This window comes from Macrobrachium rosenbergii, chromosome 2 (assembly GCF_040412425.1).
Source record: "Macrobrachium rosenbergii isolate ZJJX-2024 chromosome 2, ASM4041242v1, whole genome shotgun sequence".
NCBI classification, from domain to species: Eukaryota; Metazoa; Arthropoda; class Malacostraca; order Decapoda; family Palaemonidae; genus Macrobrachium; species Macrobrachium rosenbergii.
The window spans coordinates 28988348-29013347 of record NC_089742.1 but is presented as its reverse complement, the minus strand read 5'-3'; the positions used below and the strand labels follow the sequence as shown (position 1 = coordinate 29013347).

General features: G+C 35.7%; 1 pseudogene; it reads right to left on the bottom strand.

Moving 5' to 3' along the window:
- The window catches only part of LOC136844440 (sodium-dependent neutral amino acid transporter B(0)AT3-like), a 118430-nt pseudogene that overhangs the window by 65546 nt on the left and 27884 nt on the right, over positions 1–25000 (bottom strand).

The window sequence follows — 25000 nt, the reverse complement described above, 5'->3', positions numbered from 1 at the left end:
TCCTTCTGATGAGTCAGAAGTTTATTTTTATTTTTGTTCCACACGTGATTGTGTGTTGATTATATCTAACACACACACGCATATATATATATATATATATATATATATATATATATATATATATATATATATATATATATATATATATATATATATATATGTTTGTCAGATATCCTGAGCCCAAGGCACCCAGCGCATTTCATGCTGCAAGTCTATTTAACCAAGCAATTTCGTCGAACTTTATAACCAGCATAAAATTATCAACCATAAAGGAATATACAAATCATCTCTATCCCTTTCATTCGCTGACCACAAAAGAAACAACGAAAGTCCCGCCCAAGAGAGGGTTTAAAGACCAATTCATTCCCCTGAAAGGCGGAAAATCAATACGGGTTATTCCACGGCTAAAACGCCTCTGAAACCAATGTTTACGACTGAAATACGGAGGTGCAGAAGACTTCAGCGCAATCGAATTGTAATTTACACCTAACCCACATCTCAATTAAGAATTTGGACCACCCTGGGCCTATAAATAAGTCAGATGGTGGAGAGATATGAAGTCAAACGTATACGCCTGGAACAGCTTAGGGGGTGTTGGAAGAAATCCACCCCAACCAACCGCGCGCAGATGCTCGTTTGTTTGGCGAAAATTGACAGTAGAGAACGACCCCCCGTCTCCATTTTCGATCGCTGCTGATGTAGCTTCGAGGCCTCCATTACCGCGCGCCGGCGGGAAGACAGGCGATTAGAGACGAGGTAGCTGTCATAAAAGACAGTAAACAGCAAGAGAATTCAAATTTCTTTTTATCAGTAAACATCATTGTTGTAATGGGGGGAAGATGCTTGTCTTCACAGGGGGGGAAAAATGGTTAGTGGTAGTTTTGTAACAGGATTGTAACGGTCGTTTTAAAAGTAAAACTATTCTCAGCATTATCCGTAATGTAAATCACTTTTTTTTTTTTTTTACATACATTACAGCGGTCGTTTTATTTGTATGATTTCTTTTGCAGAGCGAACTTGCGTTCCTTGCGTGTTCTCTAGTAAAAATAAAACTATTTTAGGTATTCTGAAACATGTAAAATGCTAAATATGTACTATAATCAAACCCACATGCCCAGGAAAGACAGGTGTACTTATCCATACAGGTAGAGACTTTCATTCCACACAATTTCCATACATAACCCAACAGAAACACACACACACACGCACACACCCACACAATGAGAGACAACACTTATACATCAAGGTACTCTTAAACATACGTACAAACACTCACACATAGACAAGCATGTATAGTTAAACTATCAAACACTCTCGTGCCCATGGAAACAAACATGCCCTGAGACACAAACGCACATACACTACAAGATATGCATACCCAGGCAGTCAGGCGAAGACGTGCCCACTAAAACAAGCGCTCAGATCAAAACAGACAGATACGTATATGCCCAAAAAACACACGGGCACGCAAGCGGACGCATACCCACATCAACAAACACACAAAAAAAGCAGAAGTATCATACCTACAAAAACAAACATACACTCAACAAAACAAACACACACACACATGCCCGCACGAACGCACACATACATGCCCAAAAAAAACACAGACATGCAAGCGTACACATCAACAAACACGCACATAAAAAAGTAGACTTGCCATACCTATAGAAACAAACACGCACTCAACGACACAGACAAAACAAACCACACACACACGCACACATGCCCACACGAACGGACACACACACACACACACATACACATGCCCACGCAAACATTCCTCGTTACGAGTCAAGCGACTTTAACCCGTCGTTGGATCAATAGCGAAGGAGACTTGGTAGGTTGGACTTCGTATCATGACCATGTTGTTATGGATGGATATTGGACCTATGGGGAGGAGGAGGAGGAGGAGGAGGGGAGGAGGGGGAGTAGGATGAGGAGAAGGAGGAGTAAAGGAGAAGGAGGAGGAGTATGATGAGGAGGAGGAGGAGTAAAGGAGAAGGAGGAGGAGGAGGAGGAGTAAAGGAGAAGGAGGAGGAGGAGTAGGATGAGGAGAAGGAGGAGTAAAGGAGAAGGAGGAGGAGGAGGAGGAGGGGGAGTAGGATGAGGAGGAGGAGGAGTAGGAGAAGGAGGAGAAAGAGGAGGGGAGTAGGATGAGGAGGGAGAAGAGGAGGAGGAAGGGGGGAGGAAAAGGAGAAGAAGGGGGAAGAGGAAGAGGGAGAAGAAGGAGAAGAAGAGGAGGAGGAAGAGGAGGAGAAGGAGAACGAGGAGAAGGAGGAGGAGGAGGAGGAGTAGGAGGAGGAGGAAAATGAGAAGGAGGAAGGGAGAGGAAAAGGAGAAGGAGGAGGAAGAAAAAGAGGAAAAGGAAACGTAGGAGGAAAAGGAGGAGGAGGAAAGGAGGAGAAGGAAGAGGAGGAGAAGGAGGAGGAGGGAAATGAAGGGTAAACGTGGGGGACGGGTTGAAGGAGGAGGGGAAAATGGGGATGATGGGTGGAGAGTGGGGAGAGGAAGATGCGAAAATTGTTGATTAAAGAGGTTGAGGGTGAGGAGGTGAAAATGGGGTTAAGTGTAGAGGTGGGAGGTGGAGGAGGAAGAGGAGGAGGAGAAATAGGTTGATAGAGAAGGATGAGGAAGAGGAGGAGGTGATAATGGAGGATTTGAAAACATCTGAGGGACAGGAGGTGAGAATGAGGAGGAAAAGTGTGTAGGGGCAGGAAGCAGGAGGTAGAAATGTGGGGTTAAGGAGGAAGGAAGGAAAGAAGGAAGATCAGGAGGTGTTAGATGCAGAGGGGAAGATTATAAGAGAGGTGGGAAGACCGGTTCAATGTTCCTCGTCTTCCCAAAATGGAGGCCAATGGAAACATGGCTAAGAATCTCGTGTTATAAATGACTCGTATGATGATACGAATGCGAGAAATAAATAAAGACATAAATGAATTAATAAGTAAATAAACATTGAGTAGGAAACAGTGATGTCGTTTTATTTTGATTAATTACGAGGCGCACATGACCGAATAAAAGCCAGTGAGTCTTAAAGCAGTTAAAAGGTGGATTTTTCCAGAGTAAGATTTATTTATGCACTCAGAAAACAAGTAAAAAATGCGGCGAAGATTCTTCGGCGCAATCGAGTTTTCTGTACAGCCGCTAATAATCAAGGCCACCGAAAATGAATCTATCTTTCGGTGGTCTCGGTATAATGCGGTATGAGCCGCGACCCATGAGACTTTAACCACGGCCCGGTGGTGGCATATCCTATATCCTTGCCAGGAGCACGATTATGGCTAGCTTTAACCTTAAATACAATTAAAACTACCCAGGCTACAGGGTTACAATTTGGTATGTTTGATGCTCTGAAGGTGGATGATCAACATACCAATTTGCAGCCCTCTAGCCCCAGTAGTTTTTAAGATTTGAGGGCCGGCAGAATAAAAGTGAATTCCTTAACGGGGTATATAAATTTCCATGTATAAAAAAAACACCTGAGATTTAAAGACTTAAAAATAAATGAAAGAATGGAAAGAAATTGACCTAAATGTCGATATTCCCTCAATAACTGACCAAATAAATTCCAGTGTATGAGTCATAAATGATTTATGTACGTGCTCGTGAATGGTGGACTGAAATATTGTATATGTTTTGTACCACATAGATTGCATTTATTTAAATAGTGATTAAAGTTTTAAAAATCATATTTTCCATCACCTGGCAACATGAATTTCGTGGACAATTTGGCCGAGCAAAAACTCCTAAGTAAAATTTATAAAGTCATGCAACCCTTAGGAAGGATGAATTCACTAGATTAAGATCAGAAATAATGTACAGTCGTCATGGCTATTAGGAGAAATTAGGTGGGTTGTTTGTGATTAATAGATATATAAAGCCTGTCTCATGAAGCCGTTTGTTAGGTCTTGTTACTTCCAACATTTATGTGTGAAGTAATGACAAAGAAAGTTATTCTTGTTACCTCTGAGAATGCCCACTTGAACTAATAATAATAATAATAATAATAATAATAATAATAATAATAATAATAATAATAATAATAATGTGGATATGAAATTAACTAAATGTCCCATGCAAAATTTTTCCATATATTAACTTCCTTGCCTTTTCCTAAAGAAGGTGATTTTAGTTACTCACCTGTTCCAATATGGCCGCCATGTCACATGACAATGACGTCATTCATCATGCTTGTCATCAGACAGTATATGCATGGCACTATCCTTAATAAAATGGTAGCGAATGTTTATTGAGTGACTCGACAACTCGTACAACTTATTTATCTTATTCTTCCTATTTCTCGTCACATTCTTTCCCTTCCCTCCATTCCCCGGACCTCAAACCAAGAGAGAGAGAGAGAGAGAGAGAGAGAGGGTATTCACCACCAAATCCATCCGGATGACCAAAACACCTGCAAACGCGACCGCCCCGACCCTCTCCTTTAAATCCAATACGAGAACAAAACGTGAGTGGTCCGGATGTCTTTCTATTGGTCCGTGAGGCCATATTCAGCCCCTTGGCGCCCATTTCTTTTTTTCCTATTCCCCTTTCCTTTCTCTCTCTCTGTCTCTCTTTCCCATTCCCGCCCTCTCTAACTGACAACCGCCCCCGTGTCATTATGCCCTCAGCCGATGTGGGCGTGCTGCTCAAACCTCAGAAAAGATGTAAAATCAGGTCACCCGACAAAAAGGTCAGAATGCAAAAGAAAGTGAGATGGCTTTCGCACTGGATGACAAGATGTTTCGTCACACCTCTCTCCCTCTCCTCTCTCTCTCTCTCTCTCTCTCTCTCTCTCTCTCTCTCTCGCACATACACACACATACACTGTTTTGCAGACAGGTAAACAGATAGATATGTATGGAGCATCTATACAATTTCCAAAGAAGAAAGGAAAAACTGAATATATGAACAGCAGTTTTCTTATTTAGTAATATTTAGCACATCTATGTGACATGAATGCCCTTTTACGGTAATTACATTCATTTCCCCTGTTATAGTTGCTTGTATACACATGCATAAGCAATTGCCAGTTCAATTAACATTTTCAATTAACATTTACATTAACAGACCAGAATATGCAACCATACAACTTAGCAATTGAAACTACCCCATCTGAATTTCCACGTTTCTCTATTCAAAAAAAAAATAAATAAATAAAAAAACTCTCTCGGTATTCCAGTCTTCAGCTTGAACCGATTTTTTTTTAGGGCAGATTTAGCCATGCCCGGAACGCCCTCTCATCCATAAATGCCGCACGAGGTATGAAATGGGGACCCCTCGATTCAAAAAGCCCCTAATAGATATTTCGATTTTATTCTGGCTCCGATGAAAGAGGGTTCTGGTCGTTTGTGACAGGCTTAACTAGCGTAAACATAAAGAGATTATAAAAAGGAATTGTAGACGGATAATTGCTGAATGTGATCAGCGGTTGACATCCACCAGTGGGATTGAATCCTGCCTCCAATCATCATACAAACCTTGTTTTTTTTCTGAGATGGTGTTAGATTCTAATTTCTTTCCCATCAGGTCTCCACAGTATAAGTAACCAAGAAGGATTTAATTCCACTAACATCTGACTCAGGTACTCTTGGGAAAGTTTTGATACTATCGTATAGCTCCAACGAGACCGAAGGCTTAAATTTTATTACATTTTTATGAGAGAGGGGGCGAAAAGAGCACATCTAAAGACTTACTCTCGATAGCAACTCGTTATATAACGGGAGGCAAATTCCTGAAGATGTATGCTAGTATTACACCAGCCTGGGTTTTTTTTTTTTTTTTTGCCGTTCCCGTAGTTGGGGTTAAGCTAGAGTAGGGTTAGGTGCTTATTATTTAGTAAACTGGGTGTAGGAAACATAATGAGATTATTTTCAAAAAAATCTATGGTTAGTTTTTTAAGATATGGCGTCCTTTTCAGGAAAGGTCCTTGTACTCAGCCATCTCAGGAAAAATCCTGCAGGAGAACGTCTGCCAAAGATGCGGGAGAATGGGCCTTTGCATTTATATGCATCGAACTCCAAGAGGGATTTAAAACTACTAAAATCTAAATGAGGGTCTTTGTGAGAATAGGTTTAATATTCCATGGGGTACCTGAATAAGTCTTACAGTCCATTTTATGCCCAGTTAGAAAGTGGGGTCATTGGAACTCGGCCTCATAGGAAATGGATTAGCTAAGAAATTATTGCCGTACAAGACGTCATCACCCCCGCAGGTGGGTAGTGCAGTCAGTGCACCTCATGCGTTGCACTGTAGGCGCATAAAGTTTCTGCAGCGTCCCTTAGGCTAGCTGCAGCCCTTTTCATTCCTTTTACTGTGCCTCCTTCCTGTTCTCTGCTTCCATCTTACTTTCCACCCTCTCCTAACAGATGAAGCATAGTGCAACTGCTTTGAGGTTTTCCTTTCCTTTGACTGTCAATTTCCGTTTCAGCGCTGAATGACCTGATAGGTCCCAGTGCTTGGTCTTTGGCCTAAATTCTGTATTCAATTCAATTCAATGACGTCGTTACTGGATAGGTAATAGAGAGGAAATATCTCTTCAGTGGTTAAAGACTATAATGGTGCTTTAAAGGGGAGGAGCCCAAAAATAGGAGGCTTCAAGAATCCAGCTCTTAGGTGATTAGTAGAGCGAGGAGAGCTGAACACGCTCTTGAGAAGTTTCAGAATGGAAGTTGATTCCTAGCTAATGGTGAGTAGTAGAGTATGTTGATGGGGGGGGGCGGTTTAGATGTGCTACTTATGAGGCTACTCTGTAGGTTTACGAAATAGCTGTTGCCTTTTTTTTATCACTGAAATAACAATGACACTTAAGAAAAACTGGTTTTGTGTGTGAGTGTATGTATATTTACATACATATATAAAAAATATATATATATAATTATAGATATATACATATATATATAAATATATATGTATATATATATATATATATATATATATATATATATATATATCTATATACATATATACAGTATATATATATATATGTATATATATATATATATATATATATATATATATATATATATATATATATAAGTGTCTATGTGTATCAAGAAACCCCGCATCCTCCTTTTAGCAGCTTTTATAAGACTATACTAATTCAGGTTTCTGCTGTCAAGCATATTTTAATAATGGATCTGAAAGGCAGCTCATCGTGGAGCAGAATAACAAAAGGCAGCTTTTCGAAACCTCCTAAATCTGTCCACTTGAAATGAAAAGAAATAAAATTTGAAGGCTAAGGAATCGCGTGTCTTGTTGATGGGGGAAAATAAATAATTTTGACTTTTTTTCCTGTTTTTATTTTGCTTTTTTTCGTGATTTTTCTTTCCCACTGCCATCAGACTTTGGAATTCTCTCAACTTCTTCAAAAAAAAGGTCTCTCACTCCCCTAGATGATCAGTTCCATATCTCTCTCTCTCTCTCTCTCTCTCTCTCTCTCTCTCTCTCTCTCTCTCTCTCTTTATTTCCATGCATGAGCCCCACAAAATGGTAGTATCTATTTTCCATTGAAGGCCTTCCAGGCAGCAAAGATCTCTCTCTCTCTCTTTCTCTCTCTCTCTCTCTCTCTCTCTCTCTCTCTCTCTCTCTCTCTCTCTTTAGTTAAGAAAGGGACTAAAAATTAAATCACAATGGAATTCAAAAGCTCGTTTAGTTTCCAATCAGGCGAACTATTCGGCCGAAAACTTAACGACTCACCAGGTCTCTGGTTGTAAAAGTAGATATTCTATTATTAAGGCTTATGAAACTGAACAAATCTCTCTCTCTCTCTCTCTCTCTCTCTCTCTCTCTCTCTCCCCGTTGTAGGCATAAAGATGAAACTATAGGTAGTTTTTAGGTAACAATCTCTCTCTCTCTCTCTCTCTCTCTCTCTCTCTCTCTCTCTCTCTCTCTCTCTCTCTCTCTCCCGTTGCAGAGGCCCATAAGTGGTATTTTAAGTTTTTAACAATTTCTCTCTCTCTCTCTCTCTCTCTCTCTCTCTCTCTCTCTTGTTTCTTGTTTCAGTCGAGACTATGTCATTAAATCTCTATAAAGTTAGCTCTCTCTCTCTCTCTCTCTTTCCATAATGGTTAAAACTCTCTCTCTCCATAATGGTTAAAACTCTCTCTCTCTCTCTCTCTCTCTCTCTCTCTCTCTCGTTTCAGTCTTGGAGACTATGTCATTAAATCTCTATGAAGTTGAAAACTCTCTCTCTCTCTCTCTCTCTCTCTCTCTCTCTCTCTCTCTCTCTCTCTCTCTCTCTCTCTCTTTTTCACGAGATCTCATATGATCTCGCTGCCTCCAATCACTCCTTGTGATTAGATAATCGGAGATCTTCTCAATCCCTTATAATCTGAGAAAGAGGATGGTTCAGTTAATTCGGAGAGGGAATATTTCGTAAGTTTGTTCATTTTTTAACATTTTATTTATCTGTTTATGTCTATGTTCATTGATGCCCTTACCGAATAATCGGGTAATCGTCAGAGGGGCGTTACGAATCTTTATGGTAGTGGAAAAGGAAGTAATAATAATAATAATAATAATAATAATAATAATAATAATAATATATATGTAATAATAATAATTATTATTATTGTGTGTGTGTGTGTGTGTAATATTATTATTATTATTATTGTAATAATGTTAATAATAGTAATTTAAAATTACTCATAGTAGCATGAGTCTTAAAATGGAGAAATGAATCCACAGTTATGTATATGTACACATATTTAAAGATAAACTCTTCAGACTGGCTTTTGGAAATCTGTGCAGTTTTATCTTTGAAAAAAATACACTATCATACATATACATAACTGTGGTTTTGTTTCTCCAATAATAATAATAATAATAATAATAATAATAATAATAATAATATACACTTGTTTATGTCACAAAGGGAGCTTCATTTCTCCTGTTTTTTTATTTTTAAAAATTATTTAAAAAATTATTTAATGATTTTTTTTAACGATTTTTTAAAAAATTTAAAAATTATTTTTTTTTTAAATGGTTAGGCTACCTTTAAGTTTATTAATCATCATTTCCTGAAAATTTTTTAAAACAACTGAAATATTTCAGCGTCTAAGAAATATTTCAGTCGTTTTGAAAAAATTTCAGAAATGAGTGATAAATAAATTAAGCAATAGCCTGATCATTTTTAAAAATTTTAAGTTTTATATAAATACAAAACAGAATAAAAAAAATTCATTTTAATTACATATGGAGCTTCAACCTTTCTTATTCTATTGAAATTCAAATTTCAATTTTTTCAATAGAAAATGAACGAATAAAAACAGAATGATTAACTTATTAGAAAAACATAATCAGTAAGTAGGTGGTTAGTGCCGTCAGTGCACCTCATGCACTGCACTGTAGGCATTCCTTATGGTTCTTTGCAGCGTCCCTTCGCCCCCTAGCTGCAACCACTTTCATTCCTTTTACTGTACCTCCATACATATTCTCTTTCGTCCATCTTTCTATCCATCCTCTCCTAACGACTGATTCATAGTGCAACCGCTTTGAGGTTTTCCTCCTGTTGCACCTTTCAAACTTCTTAGTGTTAATTTCCGTTTCAGCGCTGAATGACCTCGTTAGTCCCAGTGCTCGGTCTTTGACCTAAATCCTATATATTCATTTATTCATCATTTCTAACCAGTAAGTTTCCGGATATGGTATGACGCAATATTGCGTTTTGCTTCCCAAAGTAAAGTTAAAAATTATAATCCATGAATATGAACCAGTGTTCAAGTAATTGTAAAAGTTGTTTCATTGTCAATTTCGCGAATAATGAGACACTTTTCCTGTGGCGTGTTACGTTAGTTCCTGCTTCAAAACATGAAATAGACTATAAAAATAAGTTGTAAACAAACGATTATTTATTTTAATAAAGTTTGCGAAGAAAAAAGGAGAAGACTGATTACGTTGCTCTCTCTCTCTCTCTCTCTCTCTCTCTCTCTCTCTCTCTCTCTCTCTCTCTGTGGTTACGTTATTGTTATGGTATCTATTTTTTTTTTTTTTTAAATCATAATGTAAAGCTTAGATACGACTGTCTCTGAGATTTTCACAAAAGACAAAGTTTTTCTTTCGTTTATCACGGGAAAATGAGAGGTAATTATTATAGCTAATTATCTAATAGCCATGCGTCACACTGAATTTAAAAAAAAAAATGCCCCGAACTTTCTTCGGCGCAATCGAGTTTTCTTTACAGCCGCTACAGCGTATAATCAAGGCCACCGAAAATAGATCTATCTCTCGGTGGTCTTGGCATAATGCTGTAAGAGCCGCCGTCTATGAAACTTTAACTACGGCCAGGTGGTGGCCTATCCTATATCGTTGCCAGAAGCACGATTATAGCTAACTTTAACCTTAAATCAAATAAAAACTACTGGGACTAGAGGGCTACAATTTGGTATGTTTGATGATTGGAGGGTGGATGTTCAACATACCAATTTGCAGCCCCCTAGCCTCATTGTTTCTTAAGATCTGAGGGCGGAAAGAAGAGTGCGGACAGAAAAAAATTAGGACAGAAAAAAGTGCGGACAGAAAAGTGTGGACAGAAAAAAGTACGGACAGAAAAAAGTGCGGACAGAAAAAAGTGCGGGCTGAGAAGTGCGGACAGTAAAAAGTGCGGACAGAAAAGTGCGGACAGAAAAAAGTGCGGACGGACAGACAAAGCTGGTACAAAAGTTTCTTTTACAGAAAACTAAAAAGTGTTGATGGTCACACAATTCATGAAATGGCACACTATTGTGAAAATTACACACATAAAGAAACGCAAACTTACTCTCTGGTATTGAAGTCCGTAGGAGGAAAGGAGTAATTAAACTTTCTTTTGGGAATGCCGCACTTTTCTAAGTAATTTTGCGGAGAAAGTTTGCTCTAAGAGGAGAAAGTAAAAAAAGAAAAAAGTTTCGGAAAAAAGTAGCCAAGGCAGACCTTTCCTTCTAACAACTCAACAAGTTATTTAAAAAAGAAAAAAAAGTAAAAGTAAAAAGTAGATAAAAGTACAGAACTATGCGACGGAACTGGTTGTAAGCTCTTAATTAGAACTGTTAAAGACAGTTCCTTTGCTATAAACTCTTTACACACCACACACACACACACACACACACACATATATAACATATATATATATATATATATATATATATATATATATATATATATATATATATATATATATATATAGATAGATAGATAGATAGATAGATAGATAGATAGATATAGATATATATTTATATATATATATACTGTATATATATATATATGTATGTATGCATACTATGTATGTATGTATGTATGTATGTATGTACCCATCTATATATACATGTGTATATATGTATATATACTCTGAATATATATATATATATATACAGATATATATATATAGATTCTACATATATATTTCAGCCTAAAAGCAATAAAAACGATTTGCCCTTGGCTGTGGTGAGGATGGGTCTATTCAACTCTAATAAATATATCTGAAAACGACAATATATGTACTGCTATGTACGAGGAGGTAATGAACTTTCATCTTCTAGTGGTCGGGTCGGCAACGTGACCTCGTTAATAGTTAAGAGCATGAGGTTCGTGTCCGCGACAAAGCAATCACGATCTTCAATTTCTTGCGTCTGGATGTACGGCTTCAGTTAAGCACATCCAAGCGCAATTCGAGAAGTTAAGAGGTAATGGCTGGCTGTAAATTACATATATATACTTCATCACGAAAAAACGGATCAATATAACTCTCTAATGAAGTAGATTCTAAATAGATTCATTTACTGAAATAGATTCTATATTGACTTGTTATTTTCTCAATGAAAATATTTCACCTTAGTAACAATACTAATGTTATTCACATTTCCTTTAAGATCTGCATCTCATACCAAAAAATTCTAAAGGAGGCAAATGAATAATTCTCTTCCCTAAAGAATAAAATACAAATTGCATCTAATAGCCTAAGGAATCCGGTCAATCTCAGTTTCTCCTCCACAAAACGTAGCTTTGCGCAAGCGCGCATGCGTCATCACTTCCTCAAAGCGTCAGATGCTCCTGACCGCCGCCGCGTATTCTGCGTGTTCGTGGTGCAACGTTATGAACGCGCTGGCGTTGTCGGTATTTGTGTACGCAAAAGAGTGTCACGAACGTGCGAGTGAAACTGGCAACGTATTCGTAAAATAAAGGTCACGCACGCGCAAGAAAAGCGGCAGGTGTTCGTAAAAGCGCGATGCGAACGTGATGCCAAGAAGCTGGCAGGTATGTAAAACGCAGGTCACGGTGAAACGAGAAAACTTCGGCACCGTATTCGTAAAAGCAAGACCACGAACGCGCGAGAAAAACTGGTAACATATTCGTAAAAGCGAGGCCACGAACGAGCAGAAGAAGCAACGGCGTATTCGTCGAATGTCACAGCTGCGACGAGCGAAAATGACCAGCATCATTAGTAAAAGAACTTGCATTCGTGTTCGTGAAACCAGGGCCAGGACGAACGCCCAGCAGCCGAGAACGGCGGAGCTCTCATCCCGGCGAGTGGAAACGGGCATTCATTCCGTCCTGTCACCCGCGAGGCGCCATTTTTCCTCGGCGATGACACGCGATATCCCGCCCTGGATATCGATCGCTCCGTTTTGCCCGTCCGAGCTGTGCCTTTCGCAAAAAAAGAAAAAAAAGAAAAAAGAAAAACTGTCCGCGATTATTAAGGACGCTTTTGCGAAAGGTCAAATTGGCTGCGCGAATTGTTAACAGCAGGTGGGTGGGCGTGATTTGAACCTTTCTTGGTTACGTGTTTTCGTTTCTCTTCGGTGGCACCTTTCGCACAACTTCTCAGGATGACAAGAGGTATACGATTTAAAACCCTAAACACAGGTGTTTAGCCAGCTACTCTAGTCTTTCTAGCCCAAAAAAGGGTTTAACACCCCATTCCTTTCTATTTGTAACACAAAACCGGGTTTAACCTTCTATTCCTTTCTGTTTCTAGCCCAGAAAGGGGTTTAACCCCCTATTCCTTTCTATTTCTTGCCCAGAAAGGGGTTTAACCCCCTATTCCTTTCTATTTCTTGCCCAAAACGGGGTTTAACCCTCTATTTCTTTCTATTTCTTGCCCAAAAAGGGGTTAATCCTCTATTTCTTTCTATTTCTAGCCCAAAAGGTGGGTTAACCCTCTATTCCTTTCTATTTCTTGCCCAAAAAGGGGTTCAACCCTCTATTCCTTTTTATTTCTAGCCCAGAAAATGGTTAATCCTCTATTCCTTTCTGTAGAATAGGTTGCACTCTCATTCCTTTCATGTCTATTGGGGTTTAACCCTCTATTCCTTTCTATTTCTAGGCCAAAAATGGGTTTAACCGTCTACTCCCTTCGATTTCTAACAATAACCTCGTCCTCCCATCGATTTTGCAGGGCGATCTTCTTCTTCTTCTTCTTCTTCTTCTTCTTCTTCTTCTTCTTCTTCTTCTTCTTCTTCTTCTTCTTCTTTCCATGTGTTGAAAGGCGAAAAACACCTAGCCATCATGGTGCTTCATGGCCTCTATTTGAACAGGCTTTCAGCAGAATTACCTTCCTTCCCCACCCTCGTTGAAACCACGAAGATTCTTTTGTTCTCCCGAGGTCCTATTCTCTTTTGACAAGACGCTTTCTTCTTCTTCTTCTTCTTCTTCTTCTTCTTCTTCTTCTTCTTCTTCTTCTTCTTCTTCTTCTTCTTCTTCTTCCCTTTTTCTTGGCGGGGCTGTGGGAGGGGAGATCATATTCTTATTTGGGCACGTGGTTCCTGCTCCTATCTGGTGCGAAGAACATAAGAAGCCTATGGACACTATGCTTCTCTTCTTATGTAGTGCCAGTTCCCAAATGTTTGGGAGTTTTTCTTTTTTTTTTGTACAGTTACTTTATTGCTCTTCAGCGCTAATCAATTATTCGTTTTTGGGGATATCCCTAAACGTCTTATTCTTTTTAGGGGGTGCACTATTTTTGGGGAGTAGACCCTATTCTCTTTTGTTATTCAAAAAATCTATTCTTTTTGGAGGATAAATTTTTGATCTAATTCTTTTGGGGGTGAGGGCACGAAGCCCTTCATTTTTGTGAAACAGGGGAGCCTGAGGAGTTGATCCTATTTAGCAAAAAAAAATCTCTTTTTAGAAGAAAGTTTCAAGACTATTTTGGGATGTGTAGACTCTTTCCTCCTTTGAACGTAGCATCTGTGGGCGGAGAAAGATAATCCTTTTAAGGGGAGAGAATTTTGGCTTTTGGTGTCGAAGACACCATTCTATTTTCGGTGGTTGAAACCCCTCTTTTTTTTTTGTAGAAATCGCGCATCTTTCGGACGTGGCATCTGGGACCCCGAAAATGACTCACAACAATAACAAACACCACAGCCAAAGAAAGGAGAGAAAGTCGAAGACGATATCCCCAGTGATTTTTAAAGGAATTTGGGGGACACAGAAGCAGAGGTTGGGGTGAGAAGGACACACAGTCCTTAATGTAGGTCGTTACAGAACTTCCTTTCAGGCTTTGAGGGGATTATTGATTCCCATTGAAACCATTTGTGGCCCTGTCGTTACGATAAATTTGTTCCCAAAGGAGACATTTGTGTCCTTTTTTGGAGCTTTTGTAAATCTGAGCAGATGTTTATTTTCTTTTCTACCTGTTTTTTTCTAGATTTAATAAAAAGTTAGCCATTATCTATTTTTCTGAAACTAGGACCAATATAATATGCATTTTTTTTATCTATATATGATGTGCAAATATCAAAGCTTCTGTCTGATTTCAGCAATCCTACGGATAAAGAATATATATATATAAAAAATTTAAATATTAAAACGTTACTAAAAAGTAAAAAATAATTTTTTACAGGATTTTGTAAAATTAATCATGTCTACAAAAATACAAACTAAGCGCCGCCAGACATGCAAATGCTACCAGAAATAAATAATATATATTTCTTTTTTGTAGCATTTCCTTCCATGTTTGGCGCCAGCACTTTTATTTTTGTAGACATGATTAATTGTAAGAAAATCCTGGTGTGTCTCAAAAAAAATTTTTTTCACTTTTTAGTGCATTTTAATAAAAGCGTGTTTTAATTTTTGTATTCCTTTTTTATACTTTTCAGGTTTGACAGAAATTATAACCGAATTATGATTGTAGCTAACGAAATTGAACGTGTGATCCTGTTAAGCCAAAGAAGGTATGAAAAATCCGAAGGTTTTCATACAAATCCTGAGATAGGTCAGGTCACTGTAGGGTCACTAGAGGTCATTGCTGACCTACCGATCATGTAAGGTTGTATTGTCACCGGGATTGAGTAACTATACAAAATTTCAAGTCCTATCGGACGAATGGAACAGGTCAAAAGGTGAGTTACAAGATTTGACCCAAACGGATGGACAGACGCAGGAGTCAAGTTAAATAAAAGCGTATAAAAGGAAAGAATTATCCCTCCTGGAATTTGAATAACAATCAAGAAATGTTTATTATGTCTCTGGAACTGTTCCAGGCATAAGCAAGCACCTATCTTTCACTAAAGTAACTCAGAAATAACAAAAGCATCTGCTGGTATTCTGGAACGTTTGGGAAAATAAGGAATAATTACTTTCTCCCTAGAACTTATGAAATAAGGGAGAATTTTCCCGTAAATCTATTTCCTCCCTGGAAGTATTGCAGGAATAAGGGACCATCTATTACCCTCCTGGAACACAGAACCTGTGGCCTGTAGCCCCTGGCTGCATACCTGCCTCCCGAAAATAACCTGATCTCAGGTCAAAACTCTGTTTGCTCTCTCAGGTCACTCATTGTTTGCAACCGCTTGCTCGTGTAATTGCATTTTGAGCTGGCTAACATGCTCAGGGGATCTGACGCTCGGATGAGTTGTGTTTGTTTGTGTACCTCATCATGCATACAGAACGATGAATGAGCAAGTATCGAGCGTATAAGACGGGGCTAATGTGCTTTTTGTCAGTTGTTCTGGCTTTTTTCTTTTTTCAGTCGCGGTTTGTTGGGACTCGAGGGTAAGGAAAGAATCAGTTTCCGGTGGTGGAATATACTGTATATATATATATATATATATATATATATATATATATATATATATATATATATATATATATAAAGGTAACTTCTTGTAATTTAGTTGATGTAAGTATTAAAAGAATGTACTGGAAATTTGATATGGCAAAAACATGGCAGGGCCACCACGGAGTAGCCCACAAGCCCATTCAAATTATATTAACCTACCCTGACTAAGAAGAGGAATCCAGCAAGAGTAAATGACACATTTCAATACAAAACCAAGTTAACTAATTGTAAAATGCATGAAAAAAAATTATTTGCCTTTCATACTATAATGGATTCTTATTTTTATTTTACTAAGCATTAGATCACCAGCCCTATCAAAACTTCTTAACCTAACCTTCCATAGTTAAAGTTAAAAAAAAAAAAGTTTTGTTTTCTGCCTGAAAATGTGATATGTCCTCCCATACCTTTTTCACATAAAATGAAGTGATTTGCAATAGAAGATGTGGTGTAAACATTATATAAATCCATAAGGTGAATAATTATCAGACAAATTTATGAAGCAGAGACAAAATTCCAAGAAACATTCTTACCCTTGAATAATATTTTATTTGTATATACTCATGCTTAGAGAGAGAGAGAGAGAGAGAGAGAGAGAGAGAGAGAGAGAGAGAGAGAGAGAGAGAGAGAGAGAGCATGAAAGGCATTTTTTCAGCCAGATTGAGAAATGGAGTCAATGCATGCAACAGCAACAATAATACCTACAAACGTAAGCAAACAGGTAAACGGATAGATAAATAGACAGAATTTACAGATAATTCAAAGGAAATGTAAAGAGACGAACAGAGGAATCATCCTAACGAAAACAGACAGGGTATAGTGGCTAGCATTCAGAGAGTTAAACAGACAGTTTCCAGACAGGCCAACAACCGTTCCCCTGTCTTCGCGAGTCTACTCACCGCCTCCGTTCTTCTGACAGAGGTAAGGGAAACGCCACACAGAGCCCAGCCCGACGGCGTAGCCTATGACAGCCAGGAGGTACTGCCACTTGCTGTCCCAGGACTCCCTGTCTTCTGCAGCGCCTTCGCCCGGTTTCGTCACGGTGCCCGTGGGCACGGCGTCCCCCGGAGGCGGGGACGCGAGGGCGCCCAACTCCTCCTTCTCTGAACGGGTAGGACTCGAGATTGCCTAAGAGGGAATGAGGGAACGGTGTTAGAGAATCCTTTTTTTTTTTCCCCGCATCGATCCTTCGCAGGACTCTGGGAAGGAAGAGTCTGGTGGGAGTCGGACTTCTATTTCCTTTAGTTTTTTGTTAGTGGGAAAATGGTTTTATTTTTTTTTTTTCCTGATTGTGTGTGATTTTTCTCTTGATGATTTGTTTGAATTTAATTTGATGAATTCATTAATATATGTATTATATATATAAAATATAATGCTGTTGAGTGTAAATGCATATAGACATTTCTACAGCGATTTGTGTAAATCCTAAGTGCATGACGTGTTCTGTTGATAACCATTTGCATGCATGTATTGTGAAGATGCATACATATATATATATATATATATATATATATATATATACTATATATATATATATATAATATATATATATATATATATATATATATATATATATATACCATGAGTATATATATATACAGTGTTTGTGTTTTAACAGGTGCCAGAAATCTCGGCGTATGAAGAAAGCTGCCATGTTGTACCAAGATTTCATCAGCTGAACAAGAAATATGTTTCGGAAATCCGACTGTAGTTCTGTAGGTAGGGAATCTCAATTTTTATCTTTTGTGTATTATTGACTGTTTACGTTTTATTATCATCATTATCTATTTTATCGACCATAATGCTATTGTAGGTATTTATTGACCTTCCGGGGAGCAGGAACTGTATAGATTATATAGGGAATGAATCTATGATAAATCAAATTATTCCCCCCAAAAAAAGGAAATCACAGTGTAAAAACTAGGGAGGATGATTTTCGAAAAGTTTAAGATGAATCATTTTTAATACTCTGAAATGTATCAAAGTACACTTGCGGATAGAAATTATTCTTGAAATGTGTACAAGCCATATTATGTAAAAGATTGCATTATGTGTATTTAAAATTATTAGGAACTTAAATTACTTTCTTAAGCGGGGGGAAAAATGGAAAAAAGATAGTAGAATATCTGGCTTTTCATAAACGAGTTAAAGAGATTACATAGCATCATTTTTTAACCCTTTAATATTTAAAATAAGTAGATTAATATATGAATATCAATCTTGGAAAAAATACTTATGGAAACTAGGATGCTTAAATCTAACAAAAATGGTTAAAATGATTCATTCTTACCCATCACTGCAAATGCAAGTAATCTTTAGTTATAAAGAAATCTTCTTTCCTAAATTGTAACTTGAAATTCAAAACGTTTATGCAGAGAAACTATTGCTTTAATTAAAACGTCAGTCCTTAACACTATTTTGCTGAAGCGTTTTTTTAAAAGAATAATTCATTTTTCAAGATTTTTAAAGAATGTACCTTTCTTGCTGGTATATTGAGATTTGACAGGGCCTCTCGACAGTAGTGATTTTTAGAGGTACTTAAGGGAGAAATGCTTCCTGAAAATTATTGATAATTATCTTACATTGACATCAACTTAGACGATAAATTAGTGAAATTATTCGTTGACTGGTTTCTGTGGCCAAATCACAAAGTCTGTCCTTAATAGTACTTTTGGGGCAGGGTGTCTCGGTAATGGTGCTCTAGAGACAAGATTAAAAAAAGTCTGTCCTTAATTGTACTTTTGGGGGGTGGAATGGTACATTAAGATATTTCATGAATGGTGCCGGTGGGATCAAATAATAAAACCTTTAATAAAAAAAATGTAGGGATTAAACCGATAAAGTATTCACTTATAACTAGTTTAAAGGTTAAGTTAATAAAATCTGCAGAGTCTGTCTTGAAACTTGTTGGTAATAACTTAATCAAATCTCCTTAACTGTAACTTAGAGATTAATCCGTTAAAGTCTATCCTTAACAGTACTGCAGGCGTGAAAATAGACAGTCTTTAAGTGTACTTCTAGGGTCATAATGCTCAAATCTGTCCTTAATGATAATTTTGGGGATTAGATCCTTAAAATCAGACCTTAACAGTAAAGCTAGGAGGGATTGAGATGATAAGACCTTTTTTAAACAGAATTTCTGGTGATTAAAGTAGGACATATATTAAATTAGGAATAATAAGTCCTTAACACTACTTTGGGGTTTAAGGCGACAAAGTATGTCTTGAAGAGCAGTTTCGAGATTAAATCTGACAAATTTTTCATCTGTCTTTAAATGAGTTTTTAAAACTGAAACATTAAAATCTGTTTTCGTAATATCTTTAGGGATTAGGAATAAAGGAATTATTCTACATATTCCTGTTTCTATTTAACACTCAAAAATTATTGCCTGATGTAGTTAACAATCCATTAAAATCCATTATTCTTTGTTTAAGTAATGCAGTTAATGCATTTCCAATTTAAAAGTGTTGCATTGTTATCATGAGGAGGTTTAATTATTCTTGTATAATTATCATTATCATCACCACGAATATCAATATTTATCATGAGAAATCATTATCAATATTATCAGGAATTTTATCAACTATATTATAATTATCATTTTTATTAATATCATTGTTGCTGATAGTAAAACCAACATTGCTCATTTTTATCATTAGCATCATGCTAATATTATCATAATTATTAGTAGATGTGTTATCATTATTATTCAAAGTACCTTTTCATCCATAACATTAGAGCTCATTTTACTGATTGTCTTTTAACAATATTTGTTATCGTTATTCTCTTTTAATATTATTCAGATTGTCACGTTTAAAAGCTGTTATTATTATTATTATTATTATTATTATTATTATTATTATTATTATTATTATTATTATTATTATTATTATTATTATTATTATTGGATACATCTTATATTATATAATCATACCCTAAGGATTGCTGAAATAACAAAATTTATCACAAAGCTCAAATGCAATTTATCAACTACAACACAAAATAATAATAATTACACTAATTTTGCTACAAACACACACACAAAAGCTACAAATTAGAGACACAGCAGTTTACTCTCAGAGACAAAAGTGCTTAGATGTTTTACAACTAATTTAGAACACTCATTTCTACAACTAAGGTACATTGTGATTATTTTTTTTTAAAGGGATGCTATATTCAGTAACCAATACAGAGATACGATTTTCCTCGAGGCAGTGGCTTAGAATCATAGGGACTGTTATTGAGACCAGATGAGATTTTTATCAAGACCTGTAGAGATTCTATCTCGAGCCACCTAGTATTTTTATCCATGACTCAGATATTTTATAAAGTGTCCCTGGATTTTTTCTCAGTACCAACCGAGGTTTTTATCACGTCTTCCAATGAATCTTATGATGACCCAAAAGATTTAAATCAAGGCACTAAAATATTTCTGCAGGGCCCAAAAACATGAGATTTTTATCAAGATTGTTATTGAATTTTATCAATATCCCACAATTCCCTCGGGGACATTTATCAAGGTCTTTACATTTTTTATTAACACCCCAGAGATTTGTATCAAACATTCGGTGATTTTTTGTGTTAGTTTCAGATATTTTTTAAAGACCACCTGATATCTTTTGAAGACTCTAAATTAATTTCAAGAAGAACTTTAGTCATTTTTTTACACTCGGAGACTGTTACCAATTCCATCTGGATTTTATTTCAAACCCTCTTAAATTTGTACCAAAATTTATCTAAGACCCCTGTAGATATTTGAGGCCCCAAGCATTTTTTATCAAAGACTTTAGTTTTCTTTTAGATACCCAAAGATTTTGATTAATATCCTAGAGTTTATCATCTCTCCAACAGATTTTTCTTTATGTATCTTAATCAAGACCCTCAGACTTTTAAGACTTTCAGTATCTTTATTAAGTCTCCCAATGGTTTTTATGCAGACTCCCAAAGTACTACACCAAGATCTCCAGAGATTTTTGTCTAATGGTGACATTCTTTCTGTCGTCACTCTGTAAGAAGCAGAGTCAATCTTTCTGTAACTTTTTTCCACATTTTTCTTTTGGTTTAGTTTAATTTCTTCACAGATTCGACGTGCACTGTTTGCTGGTTTCGTCCACTGCTGAAAGATCAAATTCTTAGAACAAATTCAGGTAAGGAGAAAAGTTTTTGTTCATAGTTTTCAGTTCCAGATTTTATTACTGACAATCATTAATTAGTAGAGGGATTAGAAATAAGGCACAAAGAGCTGGAAAGAAAGTTGGTGAGAATATATAGAAACATGTAATTGAAAAGTTTAGGTTTTCAAATAAGTGAAAAGAAATTAGATGTGATTAGAATTCCTGAGAATATTATACAAGTGATGAAGGATCAGAGTAAAGTTCTACCTACTGAAGGAAATGAAGAAACAAGACGAATTTGATGGGATGTGAAAATCGAAAACTTGCCGAAAATCCCAGCAGATGTCACTTCCTAATTTAAGTGACCAAATGGGACTGGAAGAAAGGAAAAGGAAAACAACTTTCGAGTCCAAAAAGAAAGGAGAACGAATGACAGAGAGAAGGTTGAAATCAACATAAATTGACAAATGAATACATATTAAGCTTTCAGTTCTCAATCCAAAACTTTACCCAGTCCATATTCCTGTATGATTTTATATGACTGCAGACTGTCTAGTGTTTCAGAAGATTCTAAAGGAAAGATATTAGAAGAAAGGGCACAGACAAAATATCTGAAAATGCTGAAAATGTGTCATATAATACTTTTGTGAAAAAACCAATTAGGATAAGTACAGTTCACCTTCACTCTTCCATAAAAAGGGGGATGAATTGAAAACAGTGATCACAAAGAAATTAATAAGTGAAAGCAAATGTAAGTTAACAATAACGAGGATATATAGAAGAGGATATTGAAACTATGAAGAGGAAAGATAGAATAAAGTAAATGGAGCCACACAAACCTAACAGAAAACAAACATACAAAGCTTAAAGGATGAGTATGTAAGCAAAAGATGAAAAATGCAGACACAGAATAATAGAAAGTAAAAGTATTACATTGTGAATATGAAATCTGTAACATGATAAAACTCACGGCAAGAGAGAGAGAGAGAGAGAGAGAGAGAGAGAGAGAGAGAGAGAGGACAAAACAGACTGGAGGACAAGAAGATGCCAATCAGAAAAAGACAGACCTATAACTTAAACGAAAAAAGGACACACTTTGGAAAAGCCATAAATGATTCTGTCAAAAGCAACTTTCCGCGTGGATCTAATGGCAATTCAAGCAGATATCAGCACAGGCAAGTTAATATATATATATATATATATATATATGATATATATATATATATATATATATATATATATATATATATATATATATATAGAGAGAGAGAGAGAGAGAGAGAGAGAGAGAGAGAGAGAGAGAGAGAGAGAGAGAGAGAGAGAGAATTGCAGGATATGTTAAAAGGCAAAATGGAAGATGTTCCTCAAATATTTTCCTCAGAATACAGAGCAAGTAGAGAAACAAATTGAATAAATTTATCATAAAAAAATACTTTTTTTCGGTGAAAAACCAATTAAAACTAATACATTTTTACTAAAACTAATAACTAACAACATTGTATCTCTATTATACATAGTATCTGGTGATTCTCTTTTTTTCGAATATACATATGCAATACATTTTTTGCACTCTTACACACATACACACACACATGTATGAATATATGACATGCGCATGTACCTGCATGTATAAGTATGCACATACATAACCAATTTATATCCATGGCAAGAAAATTACCTTTTGTTCTAAGAATTTGACATAAAATTTCGTATGAAGTTGATGGACTCTACTGAAAATCGATGTATATAATCTGGAGGAGAAAAACAACAGTTTCTACTTTTGTAACTATCAACTAAAAACACTTACAACTTTACACAAGAAAAAAACTTGTCGTTTTACTATTTTTGGAAAAAAAAGTATTTAAAACGAGGTAAAACAACGAAAAACAAAGGCAAATAAGGAATATTTTTTTTTGTAAGGCAAACAGAAAAATGATCTGTCTAAACAAAGTTACTCCATATATTTTACAAAGACAAAAATGAAAAGAGTCAAAACAACAAAGAAGGATTTAAGAATCTCTAAAATCTCTAAGACATGAAAACAAATCTAGTTAAAATAGCAAAAAAAAGACTACATTAAAAAAAAAGACTAATTCAAAAATTACAGGATGACATATTTTACAAGTCTTCAAAATCGGGGAGAAGTTATACATCAGTGACGGATCAAGAGAAAAATACAAATAAGTCAAATTTTATTCAATGAAAATTTTTCCATTTTTCCATTTTTATTTCTGAATATTCTTTCATTATGAAGAACCTGAAAATTCCAAGAAAATGATTAATTTTTATTGGATTTGGGGGTCGAGGGAAAAAACGTGAGAGAGAGAGAGAGAGAGAGAGAGAGAGAGAGAGAGAGAGAGAGAGAGAGAGAGAGAGAGAGAGAGAGAGAGAGAGAGGGGGGGTAAAAACAAATGGAATAAAAACAGAGGAAATCGTAATGTTACAATCACTGATGATAAAATTAGACAGTATATATACAGCCAAAACAAAACAAATACACAGACAGGGAGAGATAAACGTAAGCACACACATGTATGTATGAATGTATGTATACTTATATATGTATGTACCTTTGTATGTGTAAATTTGTTATGTACTCATATGAGACAAAAATGATCATTTTCTAACTTAAATGCTGAAACACTGAATGAATCTATATATATATATATATATATATATATATATATATATATATATATATATATATATATATATATATATATATATATATATATATATATATATATATATATATAATATATATATATATATGTATGTATATATGCATATATAATGTAACATAGCCTATTTCTTTTTATTCTGCATTAGTTCTGAATCCTAAGACGCCAGTGACTGCGTGAAAAAACCTTGCCTTAAGTTATTTGAGGCAACTAATTAAACGCGTTGTTATTCTAATTACCCTATAACGGAATTTACTGACAGTGTTATGCACATCGTATTCATTACTCTCGCGGTTATAAATGTCCTAATTACTTTACTGTTTTCGTGTGTAAGTAAACATTGCCTTAATTTCAAATGACCTAAAATAACTATTTTCTTAATTACAAATGACCAAAAATAACTATTTTCTTAATTACAAATGACTTAAAATAAGTATTTTCTTAATTAAAAATGACTTAAAATAACTTTTCTTAATTACAAATGACCTAAAATAACTATTTTCTTAATTACAAATTACTTAAAATAACTATTTTCTTAATTACAAATGACCTAAAATAACTATTTTCTTAATTACAAATGACTTAAAATAACTATTTTCTTAATTACAAATGACCTAAAGTAACTATTTTCTTAATTACAAATGACCTAAAATAACTATTTTCTTAATTATAAATGACTTAAAATAACTATTCTCTTAACTGCAAATGACTTAAAATAACTATTTTCTTACTTACAAATGACTTAAAATAACTATTTTCCTAATTACAAATGACCTAAGATAACTATTTTCTTAATTACAAGTGATCTAAAATAACTATTTTCTTAATTACAAATGACCTAAAAGAAATATTTCCTTAATAACGAAATGACCTAAAATAACTATTCTTCTTAATTACAAATGACCTAAAAGAACTATTTTCTTAATTACAAATGACCTAAAATAACTTTTCTTAGTTACAAATGACCTAAAACTATAAACTGTTTCTCTTATGTGAATCACTGCACTGCTGTCATACCATGAATGTCTTAACTCTATCATTAAACTTAATTTTCCCTGCCATAGTACCCTTTAGGCTTTAGTCATAATTCAAAAGAGCCTATTGTCTTTTATGCTGTTTATCCTTTCATTTACGATCATCGTAGCTACCAGAATCTGCCCTAATTCCTAAAT